Source organism: Salmo trutta, chromosome 12 (assembly GCF_901001165.1).
Source record: "Salmo trutta chromosome 12, fSalTru1.1, whole genome shotgun sequence".
Taxonomy (NCBI): domain Eukaryota; kingdom Metazoa; phylum Chordata; class Actinopteri; order Salmoniformes; family Salmonidae; genus Salmo; species Salmo trutta.
Genome location: NC_042968.1, coordinates 61,608,788 through 61,623,690, shown reverse-complemented (window position 1 = coordinate 61,623,690; position 14,903 = coordinate 61,608,788). Strand labels below are relative to the sequence as shown.

At 46.5% G+C, this 14,903-nt stretch overlaps 1 protein-coding gene across 4 annotated transcripts in view; it reads right to left on the bottom strand.

The window, feature by feature from the left end:
• Positions 1–14,903, bottom strand: part of LOC115203931 (LHFPL tetraspan subfamily member 2a protein) — a 68,609-nt gene that overhangs the window by 27,268 nt on the left and 26,438 nt on the right. Inside the window, exon 3 of one of the 4 annotated variants that reach the window (XM_029769028.1) lies at positions 3,352–3,401. The exons of 2 other annotated variants lie outside the window; for them this stretch is intronic. The gene's annotated coding sequence lies outside the window, so the exon portion shown is untranslated. Of the gene's footprint in view, positions 1–3,351; positions 3,402–6,110; positions 6,205–14,903 lie in introns of those variants that run through there. One more of the 4 variants, XM_029769029.1, reaches the window with a different exon arrangement.

Genomic DNA, 14,903 nt, shown 5'->3' with positions numbered 1-14,903 from the left:
GAATATTGGCCAGGTGGAAACTACAACTCCCTAATACATCGCACAGTTCAGGCTGGATCTGACTTATCTCTAGAGAAACTGCTCATTGAGCTCACAGAAAAAAAACGGGACGAAATTACAATTTAAATAATTGAACAGACTTTGGTCAATTAGTTAAAAAAGGGAAATAACTGACGTTTCGGTTAATCGCTCAGCACTAACACACACACACAAACACACACACACACACACACACACACACACACACAGATACCTAATTAGACCCCCTGCCAGCTGCACTGAACCTGTGACCCTAGACTTACAAACCCTAGGGTGTGTCTGTGTGTGTGTACACAATACCACCCCCGCTACACTTCATCTGTACTACAGAGGACACAATATCTCCCTGAGTCACAGTGTGACACAGTCTCAACAGCAGGGAGTCCCTCAGCACACTACCATTGACAGGAAACGATCTGCATATCTATGGTAACGCCACGGCAACGGTAAGCGTCTCCCGGACGACGAAGTGGCTCATTCTGGGTGGTGGATGGTGCATGGTGGTCTCTCAATCGCATCTCTCTCTCTCCCTCCCTCCCTGTTTCTCTCTCCCTTCCTATTCTCTCTCCCACTCCCTGGGGATAACTGTAGGTCAAACACTCACACATACACATTCTGATGCTATTGATAGAATGACTATACAGTTAGATCCACACATCAGGAAGACCCAAATAACGTCATCCGTCCATCCACTCAGGGCAGGCAGGGGAACAACAGTATGTGTGTTTCTAGACATCCCCTAAATGCTGGCCCAGGGTCAGATTTCTTCAGATCCACCTAATGGTTAAGGTTATGATTTGGGGTTAGGCTTGTAACTATCCGTTCTTCTTGGGCCACAGCAGGGCCTTTGGCATTGCAACTTTGGCTAGTTTATGCTTTTTGCAACATGACAAGGTCTTCACTCTCCACTCATGTCCTGAAAACCACTTTCAGCTGCTCTTGTACTGCGAAGCGACTTCTGAAACACGTGTTGCCTCTTCAAACACATCAACCACTACAATAGTATAACATTCCCATGGCCTATTATAGACCTACTGAAAAACAACTTGGAGTCATCAGTGTGAGTCAGGATGAGGAAGAGACCCTCTTCACCTCTGGCGTAAACACAAGATCAGGGGACACACACAGATGTATGCACATACACACATCCCCCCCCCCACACACACAACCTAGTCTTCTGGTAATAAAGTATATGACTTAACAATGGTAGTAGTGTCAGTGTTTTGTGACAAATGTCTGTAGTGTTCAACATTTCCATTGTGAGAATGCCAACCTTTGCCAGGGCTACTGTGTAACCTGCTCAACACTACAGTTACATTACGATTCAGAAGAGGAACATAATATTTACATCCTATAGCGTTAGTCACCCCCTTTGTTAGACTTGGGAAGCATTGCCAATCAGGAAAAATAACACTTGAAACTGTCTTCTAAACACTACGAGGTAGAGGTGAGTGTGGAGCGCTCTCATTGGCTAAGCTAAGCTAAACATTACAACAAGTAATGTTCGTATATACTCTCATGATGGAACAACTGACACAAAACCAAACAGAAGATTAGAAAAACAAAATGATTCAATCTGTTTGCCATATTCTCCTCCTTCAGTGAGGCTCTGCTGTAGAATGTACTGGTGGTTCTACCACTGGCCCCCACACACACCTAACCACTGGCCCCCACACACACCTAACCACTGGCCCCCACACACACCTAACCACTGGCCCCCACACACACCTAACCACTGGTCCCCACACACACCTAACCACTGGTCCCCACACACACACCTAACCACTGGCCCCCACACACACCTAACCACTGGCCCCCACACACACCTAACCACTGGTCCCCACACACACCTAACCACTGGCCCCCACACACACCTAACCACTGGCCCCCACACACACCTAACCACTGGTCCCCACACACACCTAACCACTGGTCCCCACACACACACCTAACCACTGGCCCCCACACACACCTAACCACTGGCCCCCACACACACCTAACCACTGGTCCCCACACACACCTAACCACTGGCCCCCACACACACCTAACCACTGGCCCCCACACACACCTAACCACTGGCCCCCACACACACACCTAACCACTGGCCCCCACTGGTCCCCACACACACCTTACCACTGGCCCCCACACACACCTAACCACTGGCCCCCACACACACCTAACCACTGGCCCCCACACACACCTAACCACTGGCCCCCACACACACCTAACCACTGGCCCCCACACACACCTAACCACTGGCCCCCACACACACCTAACCACTGGTCCCCACACACACCTAACCACTGGCCCCCACACACACCTAACCACTGGCCCCCACACACACCTAACCACTGGCCCCCACACACACCTAACCACTGGCCCCCACACACACCTAACCACTGGCCCCCACACACACCTAACCACTGGCCCCCACACACACCTAACCACTGGCCCCCCCACACACCTAACCACTGGCCCCTACACACACCTAACCACTGGCCCCTACACACACCTAACCACTGGCCCCTACACACACCTAACCACTGGTCCCCACACACACCTAACCACTGGCCCCCACACACACCTAACCACTGGCCCCCACACACACACCTAACCACTGGCCCCCACACACACCTAACCACTGGTACCCACACACACCTAACCACTGGTAACCACACACACCTAACCACTGGCCCCCACACACACCTAACCACTGGTCCCCACACACACCTAACCACTGGTCCCCACACACACCTAACCACTGGCCCCCACACACACCTAACCACTGGCCCCCACACACACCTAACCACTGGCCCCTACACACACCTAACCACTGGTCCCCACACACACCTAACCACTGGTCCCCACACACACCTAACCACTGGCCCCCACACACACCTAACCACTGGCCCCTACACACACCTAACCACTGGTCCCCACACACACCTAACCACTGACCCCACACACACCTAACCACTGGCCCCCACACACACCTAACCACTCACTATCACTTGAGACGCCAGTCAGTAACTCCTCCCGTAACCCCTCCCCCTGGACTCACAGCCAGCACTGATTGGTCAGACGCCGGAGCCACAACCCTGAGAGGGTCCACATTAAAGGTCCTCACAGGTCCAACAGGCCCTAAATTCCGAGATCCAACCTGGGACCTGAGCGGATCCGGGTCCTAAATTCTGACTTTTGTCTCGGATCTGGGTCGGGTCTGATACAATTGCCAAGGGACTCGATTATGTCCAATTAAAATGTATTTACCGACTGGACCGGATTGGACCTGTCTTCTGTTAATTTACTTACTAAATCCAGCTGAAACTGGTTCCAGTTGCTCACCACACGTGCGCCTACTGCTGAGGTCAGAGAGAGAGAGAGAGAGAGAGAGAGAGAGAGAGAGAGAGAGAGAGAGAGAGAGTAAAGTTAGAGGAGAAAGTGTATAGTGAAAAGTAGCCGACAAGGGGAATGTCCTCGGGAATAAGTTTTAATATTGTAGTGGACAGAGATGAGAAGAACGTTGCCTAGGCCAAATGGACTGTGGTGCAACTCGCTATTCAGGTTTGATGCCATTTTCTACCTTTCATTTATTTATTTTACTTTTGATATTACCCTAATAAAGTTTAACAACTTTTGTGAAGGTTTGATGTGGTATGGTTATTATTAGGCTTGATACAGCAGGCCTATGAAGGCTGAGCGCCCCGGGGTGCTCCAACTGAGGAAGAATGTTTTTACGCCGACCAGAGTTACTCCTTTAATCGAACCTTTGGGCCATGTATCTGGACATATTGTATCTGGACAACCCTTCAAATGAGTGGATTCATTGATTTCAGCCACACCCGGTGCTGACAGGTGTGTAAAATTGAGCACACAGCTATGCAATCTCCATAGACAAACATTGGAAGTAGAATGGCCCGTACTGAAGAAATCAGTGACTTTCAACATGCCACTGTCATTGGATACCACCTTTCCAACAAGTCAGTTCATCAAATTTCTGCTAGAGCTACCCCGGTCAACTGTAAGTGCTGTTATTGTTAAGTGGAAACGTCTAGGAGCAACAACGGCTCAGCCGCGAAGTGGTAGGCCACACAAGCTCACACAAGCCTAAGATCACCATGCGCAATGCCAAGCGTCGGCTGGAGTGGTGTAAAGGTCGCTGCCATTGGACTCTGGAGCAGTGGAAACACGTTCTCTGGAGTGATGAATCACGCTTCACCAACATCGGTGCCCGACCTCACTATTGCTCTTGTGGCTGAATGGAAGCAAGTCCCTGCAGCAATGTTCCAACATCTAGTGGAAAGCCTTCCCAGAAGAGTGGAGGCTGTTATAGCAGCAAAGGGGGGGACCAACTCCATACTGATTTTACTGATCCATAATGATTTTGGAATGAGATGTTCGACGAACAGGCGTCCACATACTTCTGGTCATGTAGTGTACATGCCTATATCTGTACAGCAGTAGTAGCCTATCTGACAAGTATATAGAAATCCATGTCAATGACGAGAACATGGCGCCAGCATATCTTTCTCTCAGTCTCTCCAGGCCTAAGCTTGTCTCCCTTAATATGTGTTTTTGTATATATTTTTGTATATAATATGTGTTTTTGTATATATTCATATCATACAGCAGATGCCTGGGCCCGTATGCAGGCAATGCCCTGATACATTTCGCGCTCAAATCTCCAACAGCTAAACCCCGAGGTGGACAATTGTTGCTGTAAGAAAGTAAAAATCGATAGAATTTTGAATATGCTACACATTGAAACACAACAAATCGTTTTTTTGTCATTTGTTATTTGCCACTTTTTAAAGACACGTAAGTGTGGATCATTTGGCCAATATCGCTTGAGTCCAGTTGGAGGTTTCTTTCTCTCTCGGATCTGAACGGGTCTGTTTTCCACGGTCCTTTTCAGGAACGGGTCTGACTGTCATCGGGTCCATTCGGAACGGGTCTCTATTTATAAATAAGTCATTTATGCATATTGCGGGTCGGGTGCTAAACCCATGGATCGATTTCGGAACGGGTTCAACTTTTTGGACCCGTGAAGACCTCTAGTCCACATGGCGACCATACCTCAGCCCAGAATCTGGGCTCAAACAACAAACTCTGCAGCTAGCCGCACAGGGCCTCCTTCTGGGGTGTGTGTCCTGTCTGCTCCTTCTCTCACACACACATGCGCAGACTGCTAGCCAGGCTGCTGCCGCTAATAAGCAATATATGGCCATATATGGCCTTTGACACTCCCAGCCCTGTGACATCACCTAATGACCTCCAGTAACATAACTCGGACGGACGGACGGAATGACAGACGGACCGACATGTGGCCGGACTGAAGGATGGACTGACTAAGTTGTGTGCTGGTGTTCGGCGAGCCCCTTTTCAGCCAGCCTGATGTTCCAACGGGTGGACATCAGAGCAAAAGCTTTTCCTATTGGCCAGTTTTAGAGGCGCATCCTTCATGAGGATGATGTCAGGCCGGCGGTCCTTCTAATCCACCTAAAACATTTCAACCGATCGCATGAAAAAACAGATACATGTGGTTCTTTGTGAAAGGAGTGGAGAAGGGTTAGAGAAACCATGCATGGATCCACTTGAGAGAGCAGAGCTGCAGAACACTTCACAACGTCTGCTACTATAATCCATCTGCTTTCATCTTCAGCCCAATATCAAGACTGCTCTGTGACCCTGGGTCTATACATGCTACAAACAGAACTCTATCTGTCTACTGCTTGTGTGTGTGTGTGTGTGTGTGTGTGTGTGTGTGTGTGTGTGTGTGTGTGTGTGTGTGTGTGTGTGTGTGTGTGTGTGTTAGAGAGAGGTTAATGGTCTGTTTAAGGCCATACAGTGTGGTCTCAGTCTATAGTACCACACCAATGCTGATCTGGTTTTAATGCTGTCCTTGCTGCCATTAAAATGCCCATCAAATGTTGCTGTACCGACAACCCTTATAGCTTTGTGTAGCTGCCACTTGTGTAATTTTCTTGGGGTGAGCTGAGCCTGACACTGACAGACAGCCAGACACACACACACACACACACACACACGTCTGACACGGTGTATCATTTTACCGATGGAGTGTGTATGGCAGGGCCACTCGGTGCTCTCAGGGTGATTCCTCTTGGCAGATTGTGGGTCTCCGACACTGAGCAGGCCTTCACATCAAAGACTGGAAGGATCAGAGGAGACTGCACAGACAGAAATACCCTCAGCTCTGAACATAGAAGCACGCACACACACACACACACACACACACACACACACACACACACACACTGCATCCCCTCTGCGCTAGCATGGAGCTCAGAGCAGAGACTCACTGTACACGCGCACCCACACACACACACACACACACACACACACACACACACACACACTAAGCCACAGACGGTGGGTCGTTTGTCATCCTTGACACAGATCAATCAACAGCATAGCATAGATCTAAACAGAGTAGGAGAGAGGGATGAGCTCTTAAAGAAGAGAAAGAAAAAAAGAGAAAACAGGTTTGTTGACAGCAGACTGACCAGATCAATTTAGTTTGCTGACTTTGCTCCCTGGAATCAAGGTGCAGATAAAAAAAACAGCTTTTTTGATAGCTATATAGTGAATGACTATCAGACTATTGGGATGAAGGAGGAGATGAGGAGAAACCCCATATATACTATTGAGATGGAACGCACTTGAGTCCATTTTGTCTTGACTCCATAATATGACTCCAAGCAGGTAATACACGTACATGTGTGTTTTAGATCAGTGTGTGTGTGTGTGTGTATGCGCGTTCTAAATCACCCCAGCCTCCAGCCAGCGTAGAAGAGGTTATCCAGAGTCCCCTCATAAAATCCCAGTGGAAACTGATGGACAGACAAATGGAAAGAAGATGGAAAGACACCTCACTGAGATTCCTGATGAGTCTATAGAGTTTCCAGTCAGGGAAAAATCCCACTAACGACAGGCCACTCTGCTCTGAGACTATTCCTGTTACACTGTCACAACACTGTGGTGTGGACCAGTTGTGATCTCTCCAACACTTACAGAGGCAGCCTATACAGTACAGTAAAGCAGTGGTTCTCAAACCTCTCCCCTTCCATGTTTTTGATCTATTCCAGAGCCAGCATCTGATTCAACTAATCATCAAGCCTTTTGTCGCATTCATAACCATGTGGCAAGGTGGTAAGAAAAATCCAGTTGAACGACCCCTCCAACTGGTAATTACTACTGGGAAACCCGTCTATCATCCCTGAGCTCTGACTTCTCCCACATTGTAACCTCTGACATCATCTACTAAGGAAATTGCCTTATTTTTGGCAGTTAAATGTACCAACAAAACATTATTTATAAAAAGCAATCAATCAATTTGGTTTTTGAATACTATAATTTGTTAACAAGCATGATTTTGTTTATGGTTGAAGCAGCTTGTGGCCATTATTTATGACATCACAACTGGTAATTTCCACCATTCCACGTTCCCTCCTAGTTCAGGGCTACGACTAAACTGTGAATCATCTCGGGGTCCCCAAGGAGAGGTTTGACAAACACTCCAGTACAGTATACCGCAGGCCATTCCACGCCTTCATATCTGAGTCTACATACAGATGGTAAAGATACGTAATATGGTAAAGATACGCACACACACACACACACACACACACACACACACACACACACACACACACACACACACACACACACACACACACACACACACACACACTGTCATAAAGCTTACCTGACTGACCACCTTACTACTAGACATTCCTGCTTTACATAACGACTGCGTTGAAAAGCCACTGGAATGTCAAAACCTCCCCTGAAAAATAAACCATCCATCTGTCCATCCGTCCATCCATTTGGCACCTCTTAGGTCTCTTGTCTTCACTCCTGCGTGTAATGAAATGCTATTGTACTGACAAGACAAGCTGAAGCACTATCAACTTCAGCAGGCAGCAACTCCATTAGCACCTATGTCAGCTAGCCTCTAGGCTGAGTGAGGGGTCGTTCCACCTCAAAAAGCACAAGAAAGAGGATTTCGACATCCACCACCACAGATTGTTCTGAAATTGTTTCTGGAGTTAGAAACAGATGAGATTATTATTCCTCCAACATTATTTGTTGAAATGTAATTTGATCTCTGAGAAATTAAGCTAATTGATTGCATCCAAATTGTCAATTTTAATTCATATAATATTCAATATATAGTACCTACCATCCGATTTTGATCAAACTTTTTTCTAACAATGAGTTAGAGATGAAGAATCCAAAGGAATGGTCAAAGGAATGGTCAGAAGCCACCCACAGCCCACACAATTCCCACCCCAACTGGCAAGTAGTATGGAGCTGCGGCTTTGAGTATTGTTTCTCTGTAATGTATTTCCAGTGAATTTGGTGATGTTTTTCCCCCTGTTCAGAGGAATTAGTCATTGAAGTTAATATCTCATCCTACATCCTGATATTACCAGCTTCTGACCACTAGATGGTGCTGTTTTGGGTGTTTTGTTGACCATTTATTTGGATTTCTTATGCCTTACTCATTGTTGGAAAAAAGTTTTGTCCAAATCAGATGTTAGGTACTATATTTACTGAATATTATATGAATCCTATCAATTAAAATGCCCAATATGGATGATCAAATTTTATTCCAACAAAATAATGTTGCAAGAATGCTAATCTTATCTGTTTCTAACTACAGAAACGATTACAGGACTATCTGAGATGGTGGGTGTCATGGCTTGCTGAAATGACATGGAATGACCCTGTAGTGAATGTCTAGTACTGCTATTAGCAGATATCGTGGCTGTATACTGTATCTTTACATGTACTAGGGACTGAGGAGGTGTAAACACAGTTCTGTGTTGAAGGTGAGGGAGTCTCAGCTGTTTCGGAGTGTGGGAAAAAGACAAAAGAGAAGGAGGAAAGGGAAGGACATGTTGTTTTCTCAGCTGAGGGGCAGTGGTTGGATCCACCTGTCACAGAGTTCTCAATACCTTTCCTTATCTCTTCTCTTCCTCCACTCTCTTTCCTTCCTCATGTGTATATTTGTATATGTGTTTGAATTTTGTGACAGTGGGGGTATTGGGCCTCAATACTCAAGCCTATTACAGAAAGAGACTTGGAGGGGGGGGTCCGGGTGTGTGTGGGTCTTCTTCTTCTCACATTGATATGGCCCTATAAAACTTGCGATGCGGAGAACACGGACGCAATCACAGAATCCAGACATTAATATTCGGAACAACATTCAAAAATGTATTGATCTTAGTAAGGATTCAAGTAAATGTATTGAAAAGGAATTAATTTGCCTAAGTTTATCATAATATATGAACAGAATGCATGAGTGATTCGTATTTCCTGCAACTTTCTGAAGAGGCAACGAGAATCCCCCGTCTGTGTATGTGCAGTGCGCACATCGACCACTTTGTGTAGCCGTTAGCATGATGCTAATTAAAAGTCTTCTGGTAGATGGAAAGGCTTTCCCAAAAACCTTAATTAAATGTTAACTATGTGCATTCGGAAAGTATTCAGACCCCTTGACTTTTTCCACATTTTGTTACATTACAGCCTTATTCTAAAATGTACGGTTTTTGTTTTGCAAACTCTACCATCACATGAACACTGCTAAACAGTCTCTGCTAGGTGGGCACTGCTATTAAAGGGTAACTACACCCAAAAATTGCAATTCTTTTTTTCCCCCAGACCTCAAAAGTGGTCTCCTAATGTGGTTTAAGCATTATTGTGGACTTACAACATCCAATTTAGTGGGGTTTTTTTATTTTAAAAAGTGTTCTTTTGAGAGCGAAAACCTGAAGAAACAGGGGGAAACGGAAACTTGGAGAAAAAAAACCTGGAGAAAAAAAACCTGGAGAAAATGAAATTGGAAAAAAACTAAATGGAATCATGCAAAAAATAAAACAGATTTTATACGGCCCTAAATTGACTGGCCTGTGGAGCCCAGCGCCTCTGAGGTTAAGAGGATGTTGGAAAAAAATGACCATCTGACATATCAGAGTCTGCCGTTGTCTTAGTGGGTGGCCAACCAGCAACGCCCCCAGAGAGAGACAGACCGCCAGGCCACACCAGGGGGAGTGGAGTAGGGTTGTTTTGGACAGTCATCTTGTGGAAAGATCTCTGTCTGCTGTTTTGAAACAGGACGTTTTTCCCCAGTTCCTCTGTTTGCGATCTCTGAGCAGTTAGACTACACTGCTGTGATGTCATGCCTCCTTGGAGATGTTTGAAAGACACACACACACACAAAAAAGAAGAAAAGCAACCAAACAAACCCAGATAATATGCTCAGCAGTATACAGCAGCTCTCACAAAGACTAGGAGAAATCAGAAAACTATTCAACAACATAACAGACTGACAAGAAAAAGACTGCTTTTTCAGTAAGGTCTTAAAACCCCACTTCCCACTGACCAACAGGCTCTCTAGGCCTTAACACTGGTCCCATTATACTTAACCATTTCCAGCCCTCCTTAACCCTTCACATGACCCCAGAATGAAAAGGGGGAGAGGAAAGTCCTTACACTCCCAATCCTCAGCCAAACCCTCTGTGAATGCTTCTGTTTTCCCAACAGGGAGTCAGTAATGTTCCGGAGGGGTTGTGTCCTGACTAGGGGGCGACAGCAGTTTGATTTCAAACTAACTGACCTGAGGGTAACTAAAGAACCTCCCACTGAGCTCCCCAGTACAGAACACTATAGACCTGCTGCTAGCTGGAAATCTGTCTTAATGCTTTAGATCAACGGCCCTCAGGGCAGACCAGGGACTGTGTGTGTGTGTGTGTGTGTGTGTGTGTGTGTGTGTGTGTGTGTGTGTGTGTGTGTGTGTGTGTGTGTGTGTGTGTGTGTGTGTGTGTGTGTTATATAGGCCCTCTCAGGAAAACCTGATACTATGCTCCAATCAACAACAGTAAGCACTCCCTGGTCCACAGAGGTGTGGGGGAGTTGTACACTGGCTCAGAATCTCAGCCTTCCTATAATAATAAGAACATCAAGTGATATTGCGTCTGATACCTGCTCGCAGCTAAACAAAATAAAGGTCCAATGCAGATGTTTTTTTTTCTTCAAAAAAAACACAATTTCTGGGTCATAATTAAGTAACTTACTGAGATTGTTTTCAATTAAAATGGTTCAAATTGAAACAGAAATTGCTTGTTAGCAAAAAGCAATTTCTCAAGCAAGAATTTTGCTAGGACTGTCTGTGAGTGGTCTGAGTGGGGAGGGGAAAACTGAAAACTAGCTGTTGTTGGCAGAGAGGTTTGGAACTCCATTTCCTATTGGTCTATTAACTAATTTACCGTCACTAGGCAGGCCAAAATTCCATGCCACCAAAACAGGCTGACATTTCAGGCGGTCTTTTCAAACAGCTCTTACACTAAAAGGGCATTATCATAATTTTCACAATTTCACAGTATTATTCCAACATCATAGTGTGGAAATATAAAACACAGAAGAAACACGTTTTTGACTGCACTGGGCCTTTGCGAGAGTGTGTGGGGGTGGAGATGGGGAAAGATGAGGAGAGAGGTAGAAAGGGAATAGGAAACTGAGGAGAGAAAGACAAAGTGAGAAAGTGAGAGATGTGGACGTGTGTAGGTATTGTCTGGCTGGTTTCGGGGGTAAGTTAGATGTGACATGGCTTTCAACTGGAGACAAAGGGAACGGTGTTACAGACAGTCACGCTCCAGGGAGAATACCTCTACTGCTCTCACTCTACTGTCTGACACACACACACACACACACACACACACACACACATACCCCCACAGACACACACACACACAAGCAATTTGATGTCATCGCTAAAAATCTCACAGATAATAACTAAAACTAAAAAGATAACAACCTTTTGAACCCGAGCGATAACATTCCTCAGATCTACAGGCTGTGTGCTTAATCCTGTACACAGAGAGACAGGAAGTGAGCACCAAGACAGGTTCCAGATAACAGGAACTGAACCCCTGACACCATCAGAAACCCCCTTATCCTATCCTCTCTATTCTCTCTGCCCAGGCCGGTGACAATCAGCAGTGATTATTGTGTATATTGTTTCAGGGGCTTTCCTCGTTGAGATGACCTTCCCAGATGGTCTCAGCCAACCAGGCAGGCCAGAGCAGAGCAGTATCACTCACACCATTGTTTTCCCAACATATTGGAAAAACGTTGTCTTCCTCATTCCTGCAGGTTCCACATAATAAACAGACTGGACTGATCTTCTGTGTCGGGGGGAGATAATGAATACAGCCCGTGAACTTGGTGAGAGGATGAGGGGGGTTAGGAGGATGTCAGTGTTTCTCCTATATGCATTTAGCAGAGGCGCACTGCAAAACTGTGGACACCTGCTCGTCAAACATCTCATCCCAAAATCATGGGCATTAATATGGAGCTGGTCCCCCCCTTTGCTGCAATAACAGCCTCCACTCTCTGGGAAGACTTTTCACTAGATATTGGAACATTGCTGCGGGGACTTCCATTCAGCCACAAGAGCAATAGTGAGGTCGGGCACTGATGTTGGGCGATTAGGCCTTGCTTGCAGTTGGCATTCCAATTCATCCCAAAGGTGTTCGATTGGGTTAAGGTCAGGGATCTGTGCAGGCCAGTCAAGTTCTTCCACACCGATCTCCCCAATTTCGTGATATCCAATTGGAAGTTACAGTCTTGTCCCATCGCTGCAACTCCTGTACTGACTCGGGAGAGGCGAATGTCAAGTGCCATGTGTCCTCCAAAATCACGACCCTGCCAAGCCACACTGCTTCTTGACACACTGCTCGCTTAACCCGGAAGCCAGCCGCACCAATGTGTCGGAGGAAACACCGTGCAACTGGCGACTGAAGTCAGCTTGCAGGCGCCCGGCCACAAGGAGTCGCTAGAGTGAGATGGGAAAAGGACATCCCGGGCAGGCCAAACCCTCCCCTAACCCGGACGACGCTGGGCCAATTGTGCGCCGCCTCATGGGTCTCCCGGTCACAGCCTGTGATTGAACTCGGGTCTGTAGTGATGCCTCAAGCACTGCGATGCAGTGCCTTAGACCGGTGCCCCACTCAGGAGGCCTTCGACAAACCCTTTCTGTATGGACGCCGCTTTGTGCATAGGGGCATTGTTATACTGAAACAGGAAAGGGCCTTCCCCAAACTGCTGCCATGAAGTTGGAATTGTCTAGAATGTCATTGTATGCTGTAGCGTTAAGATTTCCTTTCACTGGAACCAAGGGGCCTAGCACAAACCATGAAAAACAGCCCCAGACATTATTCCTCCACCAAACTTGGCACTACAGTTCGGGCAGGTAGTGTTCTCCTGGCATCCGCCAAACCCAGATTCATCCATTGGACTGCCAGATGGTGAAGTGTGATTCATCACTCCAGAGAACGTGTTTCCACTGCTCCAGAGTCCAATGGCAGCGAGCTTTACACCACTCCAGCCGACGCTTGGCATTGTGCATGGTGATCTTAGGCTTGTGTGCGGCTGCTCAGCCATGGAAGCCCATTTTGAAAAGCTCCCGACCAACAGTTCTTGTGCTGACGTTGCTTCAAGAGGCAGTTTGGAACTCGGTAGTGAGTGTTGCATCCGAGGACAGACCATTTTTCCGAGCTATGTGCTTCAGAACTCAGTGGTTCCGTTTTGTGAGCTTGTGTGACCAACTACTTCGCAGCTGAGCCGCTGTTGCTCCTAGACGTTTCCACTTCACAATAACAGCACTTACTGTACAGTTGAACGGGGCAGTTCTAGCAGGGCAGAAATTTGATGAACTGACTTGTTGGAAATCAAATCAAATCAAATTGTATTGGTCACATACACATGGTTAGCAGATGTTAATGCGAGTGTAGCAAAATGCTTGTGCTTCTAGTTCCAACCGTGCAGTAAACAAGTAATCTATCAATTTCACAACAACTACCTTATACACTCAAGTGTAAAGGAATGAATAAGAATATGTACATATAAATATATGGATAAGTGATGGCCGTGCGGCATAGGCAAGATGCAGTAGATGGTATAGAGTACAGTATATACATATGAGATGAGTAATGTAGGGTATGTAAACATTATATAAAATGTCACTGTTTAAAGTGACTAGTGACTAATTTTTAATTATTAAAGTGGCTAAAACTTTCCACCTTCTCCACTACTGTCCCGTCAATGTGGATAGGTGGCTGCTCCCTCTGCTGTTTCCTGAAGTCCACGATCATCTCTTTTGTTTGGTTGACGTTGAGTGTGAGGTTATTTTCCTGACACCACACTCCAAGGGCCCTCATCTCCTCCCTGTAGGCCGCCTCGTCATTGTTGGTAATCAAGCCTACCACTGTAGTGTCGTCTGCAAACTTGATAATTGAGTTGGAGGCGTGCATGGCCACGCAGTCATGGGTGAACAGGGAGTACAGGAGAGGGCTGAAAACGCACCCTTGTGGGGCCCCAGTGTTGAGCGAGCAAATAAGTTGCTTAATTTGTCTGGGAGCAAGACGTCGGTGTCCGCGACGGGGCTGGTTTTCTTTTTGAAAATCCGTGACTGACTGTAGACCCTGCCACATACGTCTCGTGTCTGAGCCGTTGAATTGCGACTCTACTTTGTCTCTATAGTGACACTTAGCTTGTTTGATTGCCTTGCGGAGGGAATAGCTACACTGTTTGTATTTGGTCATGAATCCGGTCGCCTCGCCATGATTAAAAGCAATGGTTCGCGCTTTCAGTTTTGCGCAAATGCTGCCATCAATCCACGGTTTCTCGTTGGGGAAGGTTTTAATAGTCACCGTGGGTACAACATCACCAATGCACTTGCTAATTAACTCGCTCACTGAATCAGCGTATACATCAATGTTGTTGTCTGAGGCTATCCGGAACATATCCCAGTCCACGTGATCGAAGCAATCTTGAAGCGT